Below are 22,341 nucleotides of genomic sequence, written 5' to 3'. Positions count from 1 at the left end.
CTCCTGACACTGCTGATGACATCACACCCTCCTGACGCTGCTGATGACATCACACCCTCCTGACACCGCTGATGACATCACACCCTCCTGACACTGCTGATGACATCACACCCTCCTGACACTGCTGATGACATCACACCCTCCTGACACTGCTGATGACATCACACCCTCCTGACACTGCTGATGACATCACACCCTCCTGACACTGCTGATGACATCACACCCTCCTGACACTGCTGATGACATCACACCCTCCTGACACTGCTGATGACATCACACCCTCCTGACACTGCTGATGACATCACACCCCCCTGACACTGCTGATGACATCACACCCCCCTGACACTGCTCATGACATCACACCCTCCTGACACTGCTGATGACATCACACCCTCCTGACACTGCTGATGACATCACACCCTCCTGACACTGCTGATGACATCACACCTTCCTGACACTGCTGATGACATCACACCCTCCTGACACTGCTGATGACATCACACCCTCCTGACACTGCTGATGACATCACACCCTCCTGACACTGCTGATGACATCACACCCTCCTGACACTGCTGATGACATCACACCCTCCTGACACTGCTGATGACATCACTACTGATCTCTCCGGTGACATCACCACCGTACCCTTCTCCGATGACATCACACCCCCCTGACACTGCTGATGACATCACACCCTCCTGACACTGCTGATGACATCACACCCTCCTGACACTGCTGATGACATCACTACTGATCTCTCCGGTGACATCATCACCGTACCCTTCTCCGATGACATCACACCCTCCTGACACTGCTGATGACATCACTAATGATCGCTCCTCTGATGAGGTAATGCATCGGCCCTGATCAGTTGCTGGTGTCCTCCGGGGCAGGCGGTGTGTATACGCCACGTGTGCCACATACCCCAGTGGCCACGTCTCTGCCTTCCTCACCAGGCAATGCTCCGCACGGTCCCTCGCTCGGACACCAGTGTCGCTGCGGACGTTAGGACGGTGTAATGGAAAATCAGCCGCAGCCAATATTGCTTTTTCCACTGCTGTTTATCTACTGATAATAGCCCGGGCTCCCCCCGCCTATGTCCTGACAACCGTCACACTAATCCGGGGGGCTCCACACCGCTGTATGTGGGGTACAGTCACCAGGACGGAAACAGCAACAGACCGGGGATCACCACCGAGGAACAGTGACACCACACAAATAAGCACTTGCTCACCACCTGATGAGCGGAGTACCGCCACATGGTCACCTGCTCCACTGCTAACAACAACCCAGGGGGCCTGATAGACAAGCACAATGACACGCCGACATATGGAAATGGAAAGTAACGTCACTCACTGCAACACACCGCAAATCAACCAATTACACCGCTGTGAGGCAAATCCCGGGATATGAAGATGAATTATGACTCCAGTCATAATCCCTCATCACTCCCTGGCAGTGCCCCCTCCCTTCTTGTTCTCAGTGTTCCACTCACACCTCCATGGCCATGTCCTGTGATATGGAGATCAGGTGGTGTGGGAACAATGGACACAGGATGACTCCCTGCCGTCACCCTGTAACAAGAGTTGTATCTCATTAGCAAGGCTATGGAACTAGCTAGACAGAACGACTCCAGTAAAAAATGGTTCATATCTCGCAAGCCATATTTCCGATAAATATGGCAACCATAAAAATGGTGTCTCCGCATGTGGACGATGCCGGCACCCCCTTTTTATGGGAGCAGGACATTGGGAAATACCCCAGGCGTGATATCAGCCATATGGGAACTCGTAGACAGGTCATGAGTCCCCTCGTTCTGTAGCTAAATTCATAACTGTCACAATGAGAGCGTTGGCGTCCGCCTACGACGCTCCCAGGCAAAGTTATGGCCATATTCCATGTTGTGGATTGTCCATAACTCAAGCCAGGGGTGGAGCAGTGCTTCCCTGTGAGGTCACGAAGGTAGGAGGGGACCTGGATCTGCCCAGGTTGATAACCCTACTTCGGCCATTTTCCAGTGTTCTTTCGCTGGGGGCACGTGTAGGAAACATCTGTGGGAAGGATCCTAGAAACCTGGGTACAGCGCCCCCCTGTGGCCAGACGCAACAAGGTAACTGCTGGAACTGTGTATGCCTGTTGTAACCCATGCTTTGATTGTAACTGTACTCTGACATATGTATATTCTGTAGATTCCCTATTGTATATATTGTAGTTCTAGTGTGGCTTTAGGCTGATTAAATTATATAATTAATCTTGGGCTGTTCTGTTCCGTAAATCGGTTGGTGGCAGCGAATTGTGCCAAGGATTATTGTGGGGAGGCCAGTGAGATTCGGGGAGATTTTATATATTCCGCCCGCGGAGGTCGGGGGAATATATACCTTACTCTCACCGGGGACCCTTCAATAATCGGCATAAGTAGTATAGCGGCCTCCTTGCTTATTGTCGGGCAATTCCATAATTGGCCTGACTATAAGAGGGGCGCTAGAGAGCGCGTCACGTGCTCTGTCTGTCGGTCGGGAGGTATAAAGGAGGGGTGACCCCCACTTGTTACCCCCCGATTGTGACGTACTGGTAGCCAGCGCGGGGGGATTTCTGAGTGACCCCCCCGGTGGTTTGTGACATATTGGTGGCAGCAGTGGGATCGAGATAATAGTGTGTGTGAGTGTGAGACCCATACTCCCAGACACTAAAGACTGCCTGCAGCAGCTGTGGCTGCTGGGGTCTTCAGACTAGCTCAACACTAGAGTGTCAGAGTGCAGATACTGTAAGGTGTGTGGAGGCATCAGGTGTCAGTTCTGTGTCAGTGACCAAAAGTCTGCAAGAATGGCTGATGGCACCAGGAGCAGAGCTATGCAACTGGCCAATGCTAAAGCAGGAGCCGAAGAGAGGGAGGACGGTGCTGTGGGCAGTAATGAGGAGGTTGCCCACGAGTCCTCCAGGAGCTCGACGCCAGAAAACCGTTCTGCAGAGGACAGCGCACAAGCTGGCAATTATGGACAAGATGAGGAGGAGCTCGCCCAAGGGTCCTCAACGAGCCAGATGCCAGCCCTCCGCTCTGCAATGAACAGTGAATCACCAGGCTCCGCAGCGGGCCGCAGATCACCACGTGCCATTCCACCGAGCCTGGGAGGCTCGGATAGCCTTCTTCAAATGGCTATGGCCCTTCTCCAGGCTGGAGACCAGGAGGGCTACAAGGAACTCCTGGCAGAGCGCAGGGCAGAGCGGCAGGCAGCGCGTGAAGAGCGCCAGGCAGAGCGTGAGGCTGCGGAGCGACGGCAACAGGCAGACCGTGACCACCAGCTGCAGCTAGCTCAGCTCCGGCCCTCATCAGCCACACGTGACCTTCAAGACACCAAACTTCCAAAGGTCCGTGTTGAGGACTTCCCAGTGCTGGAGAAGGATGGAGACTTGGACTCTTTCTTGACTGCTTTTGAACGGACTTGCTTGCAGCACCATCTGGACAAGGAGCAGTGGGCCAAATACCTGACCCCCCGTTTAAGGGGTAAGGCCCTGGATATCCTTGGGGACTTGCCTGCTGAGGCAGATCAGGGCTACGACACCATCAAGCGGGCCCTGATCCAACAGTACAACCTCACTCCAGAGTCCTACCGCAAGAAGTTCCGGAGCCTACAGAAGGGACCAAAGGACTCCTGGGCTGACCACCGGCGGGCACTTGCCCGAGCTGCCGACCACTGGACCCAAGGCCTGCAGCTTTCCACCGGACCGGAGATCCTGGACTTGTTCATCACGGAGCAACTCTTGTGGAACTGCCCTGAGGATCTCCGCCAGTTCATCCGAGACCAGAAGCCAAAGGGGTCCACGGCTACAGCTGCCCTTGCCGATGACTACACCAACAACCAGGCCCCTGAGGCCAGGAGAGCGGCCACCAGCAGCACCTGGAGAGGGGGTAAGATGAACTCTGCGACTGCCCCACCTGCCCCTAGACTGCAGGGGGTGTCCCCCTCAACTCCCCTCTCCAGGCCCGTGGCGGAACCAAGACGGTACCACCAGTGCAACCTACCTGGACACTTCAAGGCCATGTGCCCTCAGCGTCCCAAGGCCCCGGCTCCGTCCCCGTCCCAAGGGCCGCCCAAGGTGTATTGTGTGGGTGGGGGTGGTGGTAGGTCCCTGGACAGCTTCCAACCTGTCACCGTCGGCCGGTCTGTGACCATAGGACTGCGAGACAGCGCCTCGGAGGTGACTCTGGTGCGGCCTGAGATGGTGTCCCCCCAAGACTTGATCCCTGGAAAAACCCTCGCTGTCTCCGGGATTGGCGGCATTGACCCGGCGCTGCCTGTTGCTGACATTTATGTGGACTGGGGCGCAGGGCGAGGGGTGAGGGAGGTGGGGGTAACTGATCGGATCCCTGCAAACGTGCTACTTGGGACAGATTTGGGGCAGATAACCTCCCAGTTTGGGCCCCCCCCAAGGGCTGAACCTTCAGCCCGTACTGACATGACTCCTAACAATGTTAATGTGTTATCTATGAATGATGTAAGGGAGGAGGGAGTGAACTCTGATATTTCTGCTTGCATAGACACCATAGACACACACTCAGCTGCAGCTGTGACAGGGGAGGGGGTCAGAGAAAGGTGTGACAATGCCTCTACAAGTAACCAGCCTGTGAGCTGGGATCTGTTGCCCTCTGCAGGGATAAGCAGAGAGCAGGGTGCTGCAGGGGGAGGACCAGTGTGTGGGGTGGGGGCTACCACAGCAAATGTGGGGTCCCCAGAGATTTCACAGCGGGGTTCTGTTGCTGCAGGAGGGGAACAGGCAGGTGAGATTGGGGCCGGTCCAGGAGCGGAAGTGCTCCCAGGTAAGATCTCGGTGCATGGTTCCCCCACAACCGGGGTGTCAGGAAGCCAGGTAGGTCTGCCTGAACCGGCGACTTGGTCAGGAACGGAGGAGGAGCAGGCACGACCCACGGTCGCAGCGGCTGTGGCCGCTGTCACCCGCAGTGGGAGTGCTGGAAGCCAAGGGGCCTCCCGGAGGTCCAATAGCTCTTCCCCTTCTGACCAAGTGGCAGCCGAGTCAGGTGGAGGCCAGGACACAGGTCCCGGGGTACTGACTGAAGATGTGACAGTCTCGTCGATTCTGGCCACATCTAGCCAGGGGTTTCAGGCAGCGTTAGAAGCTGACGACAGCCTGAAAGCTCTTAAGGAGCAGGCGGCCCAGCCTCCCTCGGACTCGGACCCGGAGCGAGTGGTCTGGGACCAAGGACGGCTGTACCGGGCCACGGTCCAGCAGGGTTCACCGGAGGCGTGGCCCAGGGACCGACAGTTGGTGGTACCCTATCCGTTCCGGACGGAGTTGTTGCGGATCGCCCATGAGATTCCGATGGCCGGACACCTAGGGATCGCTAAGACCAAGGCCAGGTTAAACCAGCATTTCTACTGGCCAAAAATGGGGGCCGATGTGGCTGCCTACTGCCGTTCGTGTGAAACCTGTCAGAGAGTGGGGAAGGCGGGGCCACGCCCCAAAGCCCCACTGGTATCTCTGCCCATCATCGATGAGCCTTTCAGGAGGGTGGCTGTGGATCTGGTCGGCCCGCTGGCCATCCCCAGCAGCTCCGGGAAACGCTTCATACTGACGGTAGTGGACTATGCCACCCGGTACCCAGAAGCAGTGGCCTTGTCGTCCATTCGGGCTGACAAGGTGGCCACCGCATTGCTGGAGATTTTCTCCCGAGTGGGTTTTCCCCAGGAAATGCTCACTGACCGGGGGACCCAATTCATGTCCCAGCTGATGGAGGCCCTCTGTAAGCAAGTCCAGGTGCGACATCTGGTGGCCAGCCCGTACCATCCACAGACTAAGGGCCTGTGCGAGCGGTTCAATGGCACCTTAAAGCAGATGCTTAAGATGTTGGTCGACTCCCATGGGCGTGACTGGGAGCGGTATCTCCCACACCTGTTATTTGCTTACCGGGAGGTTCCACAGGCCTCAACAGGATTCTCACCGTTTGAGCTCCTGTACGGGCGACGTGTGCGGGGCCCCCTGGCTCTGGTGAAAGAGGCTTGGGAAGGGGATTTGGCCACCCCTGGAGTGTCGGTTATCGAGTATGTCATGCGCTTCCGGGACAAAATGCAGGCCTTGACGCAACTGGTACACGACAATATGGCTCAAGCCCAGGCCGATCAGAAGCGTTGGTACGACCAGAACGCTTGTGAGAGGACCTACCAAGTGGGTCAAAAGGTGTGGGTACTGGTCCCCGTACCACAGGACAAGCTTCAGGCAGCCTGGGAAGGCCCATACCTCGTGTACCAGCAGCTCAACCCTGTGACGTACCTGGTCACCCTGGACCCTGCCCGTGGAAGGCGGAAGCCCTTCCATGTGAACATGATGAAGGCACATCATGAGCGGGAGGCATGTGCGCTCCCCGTGTGCAACCTGCCCGAGGAGGGAGAAGCGGAAACCCTCTTGGATATGCTAGCCCAGGTTAGGGCAGGCGGATCCATTGAGGATGTGGAGGTTGGCCACCAGCTCTTGGAGGACCAACGGTCCCAGCTGTGGGCCACCCTACACCCCTTCCGGGGGTTGTTTACCAACCAGCCCGGAAGGACTGACTTGGCTGTCCATCACGTGGACACTGGGGATCATCCCCCGATCCGGCGTTCAGCATATCGGGTCTCCCTGGAGGTGCAGCAACACATGCGCCAGGAGATTGACGAGATGCTGAAGCTGGGGGTGATCCAGGCATCCAACAGCGCTTGGGCCTCGCCTGTAGTCCTCGTCCCTAAGAAGGACCGAACCACGCGGTTCTGCGTGGACTACAGGGGGCTCAATGCGGTCACGGTCGCCGATGCGTACCCAATGCCACGCATCGATGACCTGCTCGATCAGTTGGCCGGGGCTCAGTACCTGACCATCATGGACCTGAGCCGGGGATATTGGCAGATCCCCCTGACTCGCAAGGCCAGGGAACGCTCTGCCTTTATTACCCCATTTGGACTGTACGAGTCCACGGTGATGCCATTCGGGATGAGGAATGCCCCTGCCACTTTCCAGCGGATGGTCAACACCCTGCTCAAGGGACTTGAAGGGTACGCGGCCGCGTACCTGGATGACATTGCCGTCTTCAGTCCCACCTGGGAAGATCACCTAGAGCATCTAGCACAGGTGCTCAGGCGGGTCCACCGGGCAGGTTTGACCATCAAGCCGGGCAAGTGTCAGCTGGCTATGAGCGAGGTCCAGTACCTCGGTCACCGGGTAGGTGGGGGAACACTGAAGCCCGAGCCTGAGAAAGTGGAAGCCATCGCATCCTGGCCCACCCCCAGGACCAAGAAGCAGGTGATGTCCTTCTTGGGGACCGCTGGGTACTATAGGAGGTTTGTTCCATGCTATAGTAGCCTGGCAAAGCCCTTGACGGACCTCACCAAGAAGAAGCTGCCCTCTGCAGTCGATTGGACAATGGACTGCGAGACAGCCTTCCGGGCCCTAAAGGACGCCCTGTCCAGCCCGCCCGTGCTACAGGCAGCCGACTTCACGCGGCCGTTTGTAGTACAGACCGACGCCAGTGACTTCGGCCTCGGTGCGGTGCTCAGCCAGGTGGACTCTGCGAGCCAAGAGCACCCAGTCTTGTACCTGAGCAGGAAGCTGTTACCAAGGGAAGTTGCCTATTCCACGATGGAGAAGGAGTGCCTGGCCATAGTGTGGGCCCTGCAGCGTCTGCAACCCTATCTATACGGGCGCCACTTCATCGTGGAGACGGACCACAATCCCCTCAGCTGGTTGCACACCGTCTCTGGGACGAATGGGCGATTGTTGCGATGGAGCCTTGCGCTCCAGCAATACAACTTCACCATTCGCCACAAAAGGGGCCGTGACCACGGTAACGCAGACGGGCTGTCCCGACAAGGAGAGGTCGCGGACGGGCGCACGGGGGAACACCGGAGTGTGCTGCCCCCTAGCGCCCTCAAAAGGGGGGAGGTGTGAGGCAAATCCCGGGATATGAAGATGAATTATGACTCCAGTCATAATCCCTCATCACTCCCTGGCAGTGCCCCCTCCCTTCTTGTTCTCAGTGTTCCACTCACACCTCCATGGCCATGTCCTGTGATATGGAGATGAGGTGGTGTGGGAACAATGGACACAGGATGACTCCCTGCCGTCACCCTGTAACAAGAGTTGTATCTCATTAGCAAGGCTATGGAACTAGCTAGACAGAACGACTCCAGTAAAAAATGGTTCATATCTCGCAAGCCATATTTCCGATAAATATGGCAACCATAAAAATGGTGTCTCCGCATGTGGACGATGCCGGCACCCCCTTTTTATGGGAGCAGGACATTGGGAAATGCCCCAGGCGTGATATCAGCCAATGGGGAACTGGCAGACAGGTCATGAGTCCCCTCGTTCTGTAGCTAAATTCATAACTGTCACAATGAGAGCGTTGGCGTCCGCCTACGACGCTCCCAGGCAAAGTTATGGCCATATTCCATGTTGTGGATTGTCCATAACTCAAGCCAGGGGTGGAGCAGTGCTTCCCTGTGAGGTCACTAAGGTAGGAGGGGACCTGGATTTGGCCAGGTTGATAACCCTACTTCGGCCATTTTCCAGTGTTCTTTCGCTGGGGGCACGTGTAGGAAACATCTGTGGGAAGGATCCTAGAAACCTGGGTACAGCGCCCCCCTGTGGCCAGACGCAACAAGGTAACTGCTGGAACTGTGTATGCCTGTTTGTAACCCATGCTTTGATTGTAACTGTACTCTGACCTATGTATATTCTGTAGATTCCCTATTGTATATATTGTAGTTTCTAGTGTGCTTTAGGCTGATTAAATTATATAATTAATCTTGGGCTGTTCTGTTATCTCGATCTTGAATCCCACGTCTGTGTGTTCGGCTAATAGTTACCGTAAATCGGTTGGTGGCAGCGAGTTGTGCCAAGGATTATTGTGGGGAGGCCAGTGAGATTCGGGGAGATTTTATATATTCCGCCCGCGGAGGTCGGGGGAATATATACCTTACTCTCACCGGGGACCCTTCAATAATCGGCATAAGTAGTATAGCGGCCTCCTTGCTTATTGTCGGGCAATTCCATAATTGGCCTGACTATAAGAGGGGCGCTAGAGAGCGCGTCACGTGCTCTGTCTGTCGGTCGGGAGGTATAAAGGAGGGGTGACCCCCACTTGTTACCCCCCGATTGTGACGTACTGGTAGCCAGCGCGGGGGATTTCTGAGTGACCCCCCCGGTGGTTTGTGACAACCGCAATTACACCGACCTCAGAAAATAATACGCCTCAGTATACTATAGAAACCTTACCACCTAATAATAAGCTTCCAACTATAATACTGCCCCTATGTACAAGAATATAACTACTATAATACTGCCCCCTATGTACAAGAATATAACTACTATAATACTGCCCCCTATGTACAAGAATATAACTACTATAATACTGCCCCCTATGTACAAGAATATAACTACTATAATACTGCCCCCTATGTACAAGAATATAACTACTATAATACTGCCCCCTATGTACAAGAATATAACTACTATAATACTGCCCCCTATGTACAAGAATATAACTACTATAATACTGATCCTATGTACAAGAATATAACTACTATAATACTGCCCCCTATGTACAAGAATATAACTACTATAATACTGCCCCCTATGTACAAGAATATAACTACTATAATACTGCTCCCTATGTACAAGAATATAACTACTATAATACTGCCCCCTATGTACAAGAATATAACTACTATAATACTGATCCTATGTACAAGAATATAACTGCTATAATACTGCTCCTATGTACAAGAATATAACTACTATAATACTGCCCCTATGTACAAGAATATAACTACTATAATACTGCTCCTATATACAAGAATATAACTACTATAATACTGCCCCTATGTACAAGAATATAACTACTATAATACTGCCCCCTATGTACAAGAATATAACTACTATAATACTGTCCCCTATATACAAGAATATAACTACTATAATACTGCCCCTATGTACAAGAATATAACTACTATAATACTGCCCCTATATACAAGAATATAACTACTATAATACTGCCCCTATATACAAGAATATAACTACTATAATACTGCCCCTATGTACAAGAATATAACTACTATAATACTGCCGCCTATGTACAGGAATATAACTACTATAATACTACCCCTATGTACAAGAATATAACTACTATAATACTGTCCCCTATATACAAGAATATAACTACTATAATACTGCCCCTATGTACAAGAATATAACTACTATAATACTGTTCCCTATGTACAAAAATATAACTACTATAATACTGCCCCCTATGTACAGGAATATAACTACTATAATACTGCCCCTATGTACAAGAATATAACTACTATAATACTGCTCCTATGTACAAGAATATAACTACTATAATACTGCTCCTATGTACAAGAATAAAACTACTATAATACTGCCCCTATGTACAAGAATATAACTACTATAATACTGCCTCTATGTACAAGAATATAACTACTATAATACTGCCTCTATGTACAAGAATATAACTACTATAATACTGCCTCTATGTACAAGAATATAACTAATATAATACTGCCCCTATGTACAAGAATATAACTACTATAATACTGCCTCTATGTACAAGAATATAACTAATATAATACTGCCCCTATGTACAAGAATATAACTACTATAATACTGCCCCTATGTACAAGAATATAACTACTATAATACTGCCCCTATGTACACGAATATAACTACTATAATACTGCTCCTATGTACAAGAATATAACTACTATAATACTGCCCCTATGTACAGGAATATAACTACTATAATACTGCTCCTATGTACAAGAATATAACTACTATAATACTGCCCCTATGTACACGAATATAACTACTATAATACTGCCCCTATGTACACGAATATAATTACTATAATACTGCTCCTATATACAAGAATATAACTACTATAATACTGCCCCCTATATACAAGACTATAACTACTATAATACTGCCCCTATATACAAGAATATAACTACTATAATACTGCCCCCTATATACAAGAATATAACTACTATAATACTGCCCCTATATACAAGAATATAACTACTATAATATTGCTCCTATGTACAAGAATATAACTACTATAATACTGCCCCTTATGTAAAAGAATATAACTACTATAATACTGCCCCCTATATACAAGAATATAACTACTATAATACTGCCCCCTATATACAAGAATATAACTACTATAATACTACCCCTATGTACAAGAATATAACTACTATAATACTGCCCCTATATACAAGAATATAACTACTATAATACTGCCCCTATATACAAGAATATAACTACTATAATACTGCCCCCTATGTACAAGAATATAACTACTATAGTACTGCCCCTATGTACAAGAATATAACTACTATAATACTGCCCCTATATACAAGAATATAACTACTACAATACTGCTCCTATGTACAAGAATATAACTACTATAATACTGCCCCCTATGTACAAGAATATAACTACTATAATACTACCCCTATGTACAAGAATATAACTACTATAATACTGCTCCTATGTACAAGAATATAAGTACTATAATACTGCCCCCTATATACAAGAATATAACTACTATAATACTGCCCCTATGTACAAGAATATAACTACTATAATACTGCCCCCTATATACAAGAATATATCTACTATAATACTGCCCCTATGTACAAGAATATAACTACTATAATACTGCCCCTATGTACAAGAATATAACTACAATAATACTGCCCCTATATACAAGAATATAATTACTATAATACTGCCCCTATATACAAGAATATAACTACTATAATACTGCCCCCTATGTACAAGAATATAACTACTATAATACTGCCCCTATATACAAGAATATAACTACTATAATACTGCCCCTATGTACAAGACTATAACTACTATAATACTGCCCCCTATATACAAGAATATAACTACAATAATACTGCCCCTATATACAAGAATATAATTACTATAATACTGCCCCCTATGTACAAGAATATAACTACTATAATACTGCCCCCTATGTACAAGAATATAACTACTATAATACTGCCCCTATGTACAAGAATATAACTACTATAATACTGTCCCCTATGTACAAGAATATAACTACTATAATACTGCTCCTATGTACAAGAATATAACTGCTATAATACTGCCCCCTATATACAAGAATATAACTACTATAATACTGCCCCCTATGTACAAGAATATAACTACTATAATACTGCTCCCTATGTACAAGAATATAACTACTATAATACTGCCCCTATATACAAGAATATAACTGCTATAATACTACCCCCTATATACAAGAATATAACTACTATAATACTGCCTCCTATGTACAAGAATATAACTACTATAATACTGCCCCTATATACAAGAATATAACTGCTATAATACTGCCCCCTATATACAAGAATATAACTACTATAATACTGCCCCTATATACAAGAATATAACTACTATAATACTGCCCCATATGTACAAGAATATAACTACTATAATACTGCCCCCTATGTACAAGAATATAACTACTATAATACTGCCCCCTATGTACAAGAATATAACTACTATAATACTGCTCCTATGTACAAGAATATAACTACTATAATACTGCCCCTATGTACAAGAATATAACTACTATAATACTGCTCCTATGTACAAGAATATAACTACTATAATACTGCCCCTATGTACAAGAATATAACTACTATAATACTGCCCCCTATGTACAAGAATATAACTACTATAATACTGCCCCTATGTACAAGAATATAACTACTATAATACTGTTCCCTATGTACAAAAATATAACTACTATAATACTGCCCCTATGTACGGGAATATAACTACTATAATACTGCCCCTATGTACAAGAATATAACTACTATAATACTGCCCCCTATGTACAAGAATATAACTACTATAATACTGTTCCCTATGTACAAGAATATAACTACTATAATACTGCCCCTATGTACGGGAATATAATGGTGAGTGCAGCTCTGGTGGTGAGTGGAGCACGTGGCTTGCTGTGCTGGTGTTGCTGGCAGTTGTGGTGCAGACGCTTCCTCCTGCAGTTACATCAGACATATAATGTGACAGTCGCGCCCCTCGTCATCACTGTGACTTCCTCCTTCCTGACCCCACGAGATGACAAAACACTAAATATCACCTCTTATAACTGTACATGAGAAGTGTGTGCCCCCCTGACCTGCAGACCACTCTCCTCCACCGCGTCCATATCTGGTTCCAGGAAAGCTGGATGAAGCTGAAACGGCTGTCGCGGGCAGTCACCTAACAATAATGGCGCCTTGTAGTGAGATCTAGTGACCAGCAGTCAATGCTTTGAGGGGGTTTCATATCACAGCATTTCTGGGCAAGGTGTGGATTCGTATTGAATTGATGATGCCCTACAAGTTTGTAATCACTTTTTTTCTCTATCTTGTTCCGTTTTCCAGATAAAAATGGTAACTCCGTTGTTTTCCACCAGGTGGCGCTATAGGTGGTTTCATTGTGCAGCGCATGGCTACTTTACTATACCTAGACACCACTTCTATGCCTATAGCTGCCGCCACTCTCAAGGTAATGGCGGTGGACCGGATATGGGTGGACACACTGTATACACTGCACGCACTATATATATACACTGCACACACACACACATATAATATATATATATATATATATATATATATATATATATATATATATATATATATATACATACACACATGGTATACACACTCTACATATATACACTGCATAAACTATATATACACTGCACACACACACATATAATATATATATATATATATATATATATATATATATATATATACACATACACACACATGGTATACACACACTCTACATATATACACTGCATAACCTATATATACTGCACACTATATGTATACCACACACACACACACTATATACATCACCTATATATACAAACATATGTGTGGGTATATACACGGTGTTATATATATATATATATATATATGTATATATATATACACACACACACACACACACTATATATACATACACACACACACATTATATACGCACAACACACATTATACACATTATATACACACACACTATATATGTACTGTATATACATACATGTACACACTGCACACATTATATACACACAATATATACACACAATATATACACACACACTATATAGGTATATACACATACTGCAGACATTATATAAACACACTGCACACATTATATATACACGCACTATATATGTATATACACACACTGCACACATTATATACACATTATATATACACGCACTATATATGTATATACAGATGTACACACTATATACACATTATATACACACACACACATTATATACACATTATATACACACGCACTATATATACACACTATATACACACACTATATATGTATACACACACACACACACACACGTACACACTGCACACACTATATATGTATATACACACACACTATATACACACTATATACACATTATACACACACTATATACACACACTATATACACACTATATACACATTATACACACATTATACACACTATATACACATTATACACACTATATACACACTATATACACATTATATACACACTATATACACACACTATATACACATTATACACACATTATACACATTATACACACTATATACACTATATACACATTATATACACACTATATACACATTATATACACACACTATACACACTATATACACATTATATACACACTATATACACATTATATACACACTATATACACATTATATACACATTATACACACTATATACACATTATACACACACTATATACACATTATACACACACACTATATACACATTATACACACACACTATATACACACTATATACACACTATATACACATTATATACACACTATATACACATTATACACATTATACACACACACTATATACACACTATATACACATTATACACACACACTATATACACACTATATACACATTATACACACATTATACACACACTATATACACACTATATACACACTATATACACTGTATACACACTATATACACTGTATACACACTATATACACACACTATATACACACATTATATACACATTATACACACATTATACACACACTATATACACTGTATACACACTATATACACACTATACACACATTATATACACATTATATACACACTATATACACTATATACACACACACTATATACACTATATACACACTATACACACATTATATACACATTATATACACTATATACACTATATACACACACACTATATACACTATATACACACTATATACACATTATACACACACACATTATATATACACGCACTATATACACCGTGCTACACGCTGTGCGCTGTATGTGCGGCAGGTGATGGATATGTGGAATGTACCAATGATCACTGCTGGGGGGCACATACCGGGATGAAGGATGATGGGGGTGTCACATAACGGGATGTACCACTAGGCAGACATGATGGGGCGGTCACACATGGAGGCGGTAATTGGGGGGCACCGTTCTGCACACATCTGCTCTCACCTTCCTCCGTTCCCCGGTGCGCGCTCTCAACCGTTGGCACCGTCCGGGGGCGCGCTCCCTCTTCCTGCCAACCCCGGAGGCGCGTTCTTCTTGCGCGTTCCTGTAAGCTCCGCCCACTCTTGATGCCAGTACGTGTGTGCGTGCAGCGCGGCCGGCGCCATGTTTAGTGTGGGCAGCCCTTGCCAGGTTGTGACTTTTTCTGCTGCTTGTGTGGTGTCAGGACGTGAAGTAACATGCTGCCCGTCACAGCAGCAGCAGCAGCAGCAGCACAATGTGCACCAGCAGGGAGCCCGGGCTGAGCGCTGTCTGGAGGGACATATGTGGTGTAGTAATAGTAAGCCCCGCCCATGAGTAACCTGGCCCCGCCCCTGCTTATGTTCCTTTTTATCAATTTATGCGGGGGAGCGCTCTGGTCTGGTGTCTTCAGGTTTGTAGCCTGAGTGTGATGTGTTGTCCGCCATGTCTGTTGCACACTGCGGGATAGGGGTCTTGCGCCGTATCAGGGTGGTAGTGACCCCTGCCCGGTGTGGAGCTTATTCCTGCCCAGTGTGGAGCTGACCCCTGCCCGGTGTGGAGCTGATCCCTGCCCGGTGTGGAGCTGGCCCCTGCCCGGTGTGGAGCTGACCCCTGCCCGGTGTGGAGCTGACCCCTGCCCGGTGTGGAGCTGACCCCTGCCCGGTGTGGAGCTGATCCCTGCCCGGTGTGGAGCTGGCCCCTGCCCGGTGTGGAGCTGACCCCTGCCCGGTGTGGAGCTGACCCCTGCCCGGTGTGGAGCTGACCCCTGCCCAGTGTGGAGCTGATCCCTGCCCGGTGTGGAGCTGACCCCTGCCCAGTGTGGAGCTGATCCCTGCCCGGTGTGGAGCTGATCCCTGCCCAGTGTGGAGCTGACCCCTGCCCGGTGTGGAGCTGACCCCTGCCCGGTGTGGAGCTGACCCCTGCCCAGTGTGGAGCTGACCCCTGCCCAGTGTGGAGCTGACCCCTGCCCAGTGTGGAGCTGATCCCTGCCCGGTGTGGAGCTGACCCCTGCCCGGTGTGGAGCTGACCCCTGCCCGGTGTGGAGCTGACCCCTGCCCGGTGTGGAGCTGACCCCGGCCCGGTGTGGAGCTGATCCCTGCCCAGTGTGGAGCTGACCCCTGCCCGGTGAGGAGCTGACCCCTGCCCAGTGTGGAGCTGATCCCTGCCCAGTGTGGAGCTGACCCCTGCCCAGTGTGGAGCTGACCCCTGCCCGGTGTGGAGCTGACCCCTGCCCGGTGTGGAGCTGACCCCTGCCCGGTGTGGAGCTGACCCCTGCCCGGTGTGGAGCTGACCCCTGCCCGGTGTGGAGCTGAGGCCTGTCCGGTGTGGAGCTGATCCCTGCCCGGTGTGGAGCTGACCCCTGCCCAGTGTGGAGCTGAGGCCTGTCCGGTGTGGAGCTGATCCCTGCCCGGTGTGGAGCTGAGGCCTGTCCGGTGTGGAGCTGATCCCTGCCCGGTGTGGAGCTGAGGCCTGTCCGGTGTGGAGCTGATCCCTGCCCGGTGTGGAGCTGATCCCTGCCCGGTGTGGAGCTGACCCCGGCCCGGTGTGGAGCTGATCCCTGCCCGGTGTGGAGCTGATCCCTGCCCGGTGTGGAGCTGACCTCTGCCCGGTGTGGAGCTGATCCCTGCCCGGTGTGGAGCTGATCCCTGCCCGGTGTGGAGCTGACCCCGGCCCGGTGTGGAGCTGACCCCTGCCCGGTGTGGAGGTGACCCCTGCCCGGTGTGGAGCTGACCCCTGCCCGGTGTGGAGCTGATCCCTGCCCGGTGTGGAGCTGACCCCTGCCCGGTGTGGAGTTGAGGCCTGTCCGGTGTGGAGCTGACCTCTGCCCGGTGTGGAGGTGACCCCTGCCCGGTGTGGAGCTGATCCCTGCTGCCCGGTGTGGAGGTGACCCCTGCCCGGTGTAGAGCTGACCCCTGCCCGGTGTGGAGCTGAGGCCTGTCCGGTGTGGAGCTGATTCCTGCCCGGTGTGGAGCTGAGGCCTGTCCGGTGTGGAGCTGATCCCTGCCCGGTGTGGAGCTGATCCCTGCCCGGTGTGGAGGTGACCCCTGCCCGGTGTGGAGCTGATCCCTGCTGCCCGGTGTGGAGGTGACCCCTGCCCGGTGTAGAGCTGACCCCTGCCCGGTGTGGAGCTGAGGCCTGTCCGGTGTGGAGCTGATTCCTGCCCGGTGTGGAGCTGAGGCCTGTCCGGTGTGGAGCTGATTCCTGCCCGGTGTGGAGCTGAGGCCTGTCCGGTGTGGAGCTGATCCCTGCCCGGTGTGGAGCTGATCCCTGCCCAGTGTGGAGCTGACCCCTGCCCAGTGTGGAGCTGACCCCTGCCCGGTGTGGAGCTGACCCCTGCCCGGTGTGGAGCTGACCCCTGCCCGGTGTGGAGCTGACCCCTGCCCGGTGTGGAGCTGACCCCTGCCCGGTGTGGAGCTGAGGCCTGTCCGGTGTGGAGCTGATCCCTGCCCGGTGTGGAGCTGACCCCTGCCCAGTGTGGAGCTGAGGCCTGTCCGGTGTGGAGCTGATCCCTGCCCGGTGTGGAGCTGAGGCCTGTCCGGTGTGGAGCTGATCCCTGCCCGGTGTGGAGCTGAGGCCTGTCCGGTGTGGAGCTGATCCCTGCCCGGTGTGGAGCTGATCCCTGCCCGGTGTGGAGCTGACCCCGGCCCGGTGTGGAGCTGATCCCTGCCCGGTGTGGAGCTGATCCCTGCCCGGTGTGGAGCTGACCTCTGCCCGGTGTGGAGCTGATCCCTGCCCGGTGTGGAGCTGATCCCTGCCCGGTGTGGAGCTGACCCCGGCCCGGTGTGGAGCTGACCCCTGCCCGGTGTGGAGGTGACCCCTGCCCGGTGTGGAGCTGACCCCTGCCCGGTGTGGAGCTGATCCCTGCCCGGTGTGGAGCTGACCCCTGCCCGGTGTGGAGTTGAGGCCTGTCCGGTGTGGAGCTGACCTCTGCCCGGTGTGGAGGTGACCCCTGCCCGGTGTGGAGCTGATCCCTGCTGCCCGGTGTGGAGGTGACCCCTGCCCGGTGTAGAGCTGACCCCTGCCCGGTGTGGAGCTGAGGCCTGTCCGGTGTGGAGCTGATTCCTGCCCGGTGTGGAGCTGAGGCCTGTCCGGTGTGGAGCTGATCCCTGCCCGGTGTGGAGCTGATCCCTGCCCGGTGTGGAGCTGACCCCGGCCCGGTGTGGAGCTGACCCCTGCCCGGTGTGGAGGTGACCCCTGCCCGGTGTGGAGCTGACCCCTGCCCGGTGTGGAGCTGATCCCTGCCCGGTGTGGAGCTGACCCCTGCCCGGTGTGGAGTTGAGGCCTGTCCGGTGTGGAGCTGACCTCTGCCCGGTGTGGAGGTGACCCCTGCCCGGTGTGGAGCTGATCCCTGCTGCCCGGTGTGGAGCTGACCTCTGCCCGGTGTGGAGGTGACCCCTGCCCGGTGTGGAGGTGACCCCTGCCCGGTGTGGAGGTGACCCCTGCCCGGTGTGGAGCTGACCCCTGCCCGGTGTGGAGGTGACCCCTGCCCGGTGTGGAGCTGACCCCTGCCCGGTGTGGAGCTGATCCCTGCCCGGTGTGGAGCTGACCCCTGCCCGGTGTGGAGTTGAGGCCTGTCCGGTGTGGAGCTGACCTCTGCCCGGTGTGGAGCTGACCCCTGCCCGGTGTGGAGCTGATCCCTGCCCGGTGTGGAGCTTATTCCTGCCCGGTGTGGAGCTGATCCCTGCCCAGTGTGGAGCTGACCCCTGCCCGGTGTGGAGCTGATCCCTGCCCGGTGTGGAGCTGACCCCTGCCCGGTGTGGAGCTGATCCCTGCCCGGTGTGGAGCTGACCCCTGCCCGGTGTGGAGTTGAGGCCTGTCCGGTGTGGAGCTGACCCCTGCCCGGTGTGGAGCTGATCCCTGCCCGGTGTGGAGCTGACCCCTGCCCGGTGTGGAGCTGACCCCTGCCCGGTGTGGAGCTGACCGCTGCCCGGTGTGGAGCTGACCCCTGCCCGGTGTGGAGCTGACCCCTGCCCGGTGTGGAGCTGACCCCTGCCCGGTGTGGAGCTGACCCCTGCCCGGTGTGGAGCTGACCCCTGCCCAGTGTGGAGCTGACCCCTGCCCAGTGTGGAGCTGATCCCTGCCCGGTGTGGAGCTGACCCCTGCCCGGTGTGGAGCTGACCCCTGCCCGGTGTGGAGCTGACCCCTGCCCGGTGTGGAGCTGAGGCCTGTCCGGTGTGGAGCTGATCCCTGCCCGGTGTGGAGCTGACCCCTGCCCGGTGTGGAGCTGACCCCGGCCCGGTGTGGAGCTGATCCCTGCCCAGTGTGGAGCTGACCCCTGCCCGGTGAGGAGCTGACCCCTGCCCAGTGTGGAGCTGACCCCTGCCCGGTGAGGAGCTGACCCCTGCCCAGTGTGGAGCTGATCCCTGCCCAGTGTGGAGCTGACCCCTGCCCAGTGTGGAGCTGACCCCTGCCCGGTGTGGAGCTGACCCCTGCCCGGTGTGGAGCTGACCCCTGCCCGGTGTGGAGCTGACCCCTGCCCGGTGTGGAGCTGACCCCTGCCCGGTGTGGAGCTGACCCCTGCCCGGTGTGGAGCTGAGGCCTGTCCGGTGTGGAGCTGATCCCTGCCCGGTGTGGAGCTGACCCCTGCCCAGTGTGGAGCTGAGGCCTGTCCGGTGTGGAGCTGATCCCTGCCCGGTGTGGAGCTGAGGCCTGTCCGGTGTGGAGCTGATCCCTGCCCGGTGTGGAGCTGAGGCCTGTCCGGTGTGGAGCTGATCCCTGCCCGGTGTGGAGCTGATCCCTGCCCGGTGTGGAGCTGACCCCGGCCCGGTGTGGAGCTGACCCCTGCCCGGTGTGGAGGTGACCCCTGCCCGGTGTGGAGCTGACCCCTGCCCGGTGTGGAGCTGATCCCTGCCCGGTGTGGAGCTGACCCCTGCCCGGTGTGGAGTTGAGGCCTGTCCGGTGTGGAGCTGACCTCTGCCCGGTGTGGAGGTGACCCCTGCCCGGTGTGGAGCTGACCCCTGCCCGGTGTGGAGCTGATCCCTGCCCGGTGTGGAGCTGACCCCTGCCTGGTGTGGAGCTGATCCCTGCCCGGTGTGGAGCTGACCCCTGCCCGGTGTGGAGCTGACCCCTGCCCGGTGTGGAGCTGATCCCTGCCCGGTGAGGAGCTGATCCCTGCCCGGTGTGGAGCTGACCTCTGCCCGGTGTGGAGCTGATCCCTGCCCGGTGTGGAGCTGATCCCTGCCCGGTGTGGAGCTGATCCCTGCCCGGTGTGGAGCTGATCCCTGCCCGGTGTGGAGCTGACCTCTGCCCGGTGTGGAGCTGATCCCTGCCCAGTGTGGAGGTGACCCCTGCCCGGTGTGGAGCTGACCCCTGCCCGGTGTGGAGCTGATCCCTGCCCGGTGTGGAGCTGACCCCTGCCCGGTGTGGAGCTGACCCCTGCCCGGTGTGGAGCTGATCCCTGCCCGGTGTGGAGCTGATCCCTGCCCGGTGTGGAGCTGACCTCTGCCCGGTGTGGAGCTGATCCCTGCCCGGTGTGGAGCTGATCCCTGCCCGGTGTGGAGCTGATCCCTGCCCGGTGTGGAGCTGACCTCTGCCCGGTGTGGAGCTGATCCCTGCCCGGTGTGGAGCTGACCCCTGCCCGGTGTGGAGCTGACCCCTGCCCGGTGTGGAGCTTGTTCCTGCCCGGTGTGGAGCTGTCCCCTGCCCGGTGTGGAGCTTATTCCTGCCCGGTGTGGAGCTGACCCCTGCCCGGAGTGGAGCTGACCCCTGCCCGGTGTGGAGCTGACCCCTGCCCGGTGTGGAGCTGACCCCTGCCCGGTGTGGAGCTGACCTCTGCCCGGTGTGGAGCTGATCCCTGCCCGGTGTGGAGCTGACCCCTGCCCGGTGTGGAGCTGACCCCTGCCCGGTGTGGAGCTGACCCCTGCCCGGTGTGGAGCTGACCTCTGCCCGGTGTGGAGCTGACCCCTGCCCGGTGTGGAGCTGATCCCTGCCCGGTGTGGAGCTGACCCCTGCCCGGTGTGGAGCTGATCCCTGCCCGGTGTGGAGCTGATCCCTGCCCGGTGTGGAGCTGACCTCTGCCCGGTGTGGAGCTGACCTCTGCCCGGTGTGGAGCTGACCCCTGCCCGGTGTGGAGCTGACCCCTTCCCGGTGTGGAGCTGACCCCTGCCCGGTGTGGAGCTGATCCCTGCCCGGTGTGGAGCTGACCCCTGCCCGGTGTGGAGCTGGCCCCTGCCCGGTGTGGAGCTGAGGCCTGCCCGGTGTGGAGCTGACCTCTGCCCGGTGTGGAGCTGACCCCTGCCCGGTGTAGAGCTGACCCCTGCCCGGTGTGGAGCTGACCCCTGCCCGGTTGTAACGCCTGCCTGGATCAACAGACTCAGATGGGCTATAATGGACAGGCCAGAGGGAAGCCACTCACCAAGCAGGACCCCCAGAACCCTGAAACCCTTTAACCCCTATACAGGGATTTGGAATTACACAGGGCCCTGGAGATCACTACCTGTGGCAGGCTGCAGTCCGATGAGAGTAGTCGTCAGGCAGGGTCAAACCAGGAATAGCAGAACAGGGACAGAATCGGCAGACATGGACGTAATCAGAAAACAAAGCAGAGGTCAAATCCGGATCGGGCAGGTACATAAACAGCAGGAAGGAGGGTAGACAGAAAACACGCAGAAGTCAGCACACAGGAATCACAAAACAGAATAGGGCGGACCAGGAAATCAGAACTATCTCTGGCA

At 52.9% G+C, this 22,341-nt stretch overlaps 1 pseudogene; it reads right to left on the bottom strand.

Moving 5' to 3' along the window:
* LOC142297086 (dystrobrevin beta-like) overlaps nucleotides 1-15,751 on the bottom strand; it is a 126,954-nt pseudogene extending 111,203 nt beyond the window's left edge.
* Between the last annotated feature and the right edge of the window lie 6,590 nt (nucleotides 15,752-22,341).

This window comes from Anomaloglossus baeobatrachus, chromosome 3 (genome assembly GCF_048569485.1).
Source record: "Anomaloglossus baeobatrachus isolate aAnoBae1 chromosome 3, aAnoBae1.hap1, whole genome shotgun sequence".
Taxonomy (NCBI): domain Eukaryota; kingdom Metazoa; phylum Chordata; class Amphibia; order Anura; family Aromobatidae; genus Anomaloglossus; species Anomaloglossus baeobatrachus.
The sequence above is the reverse complement of the archived record's forward strand: the minus strand, read 5'-3'. Positions and strand labels throughout refer to the sequence as shown.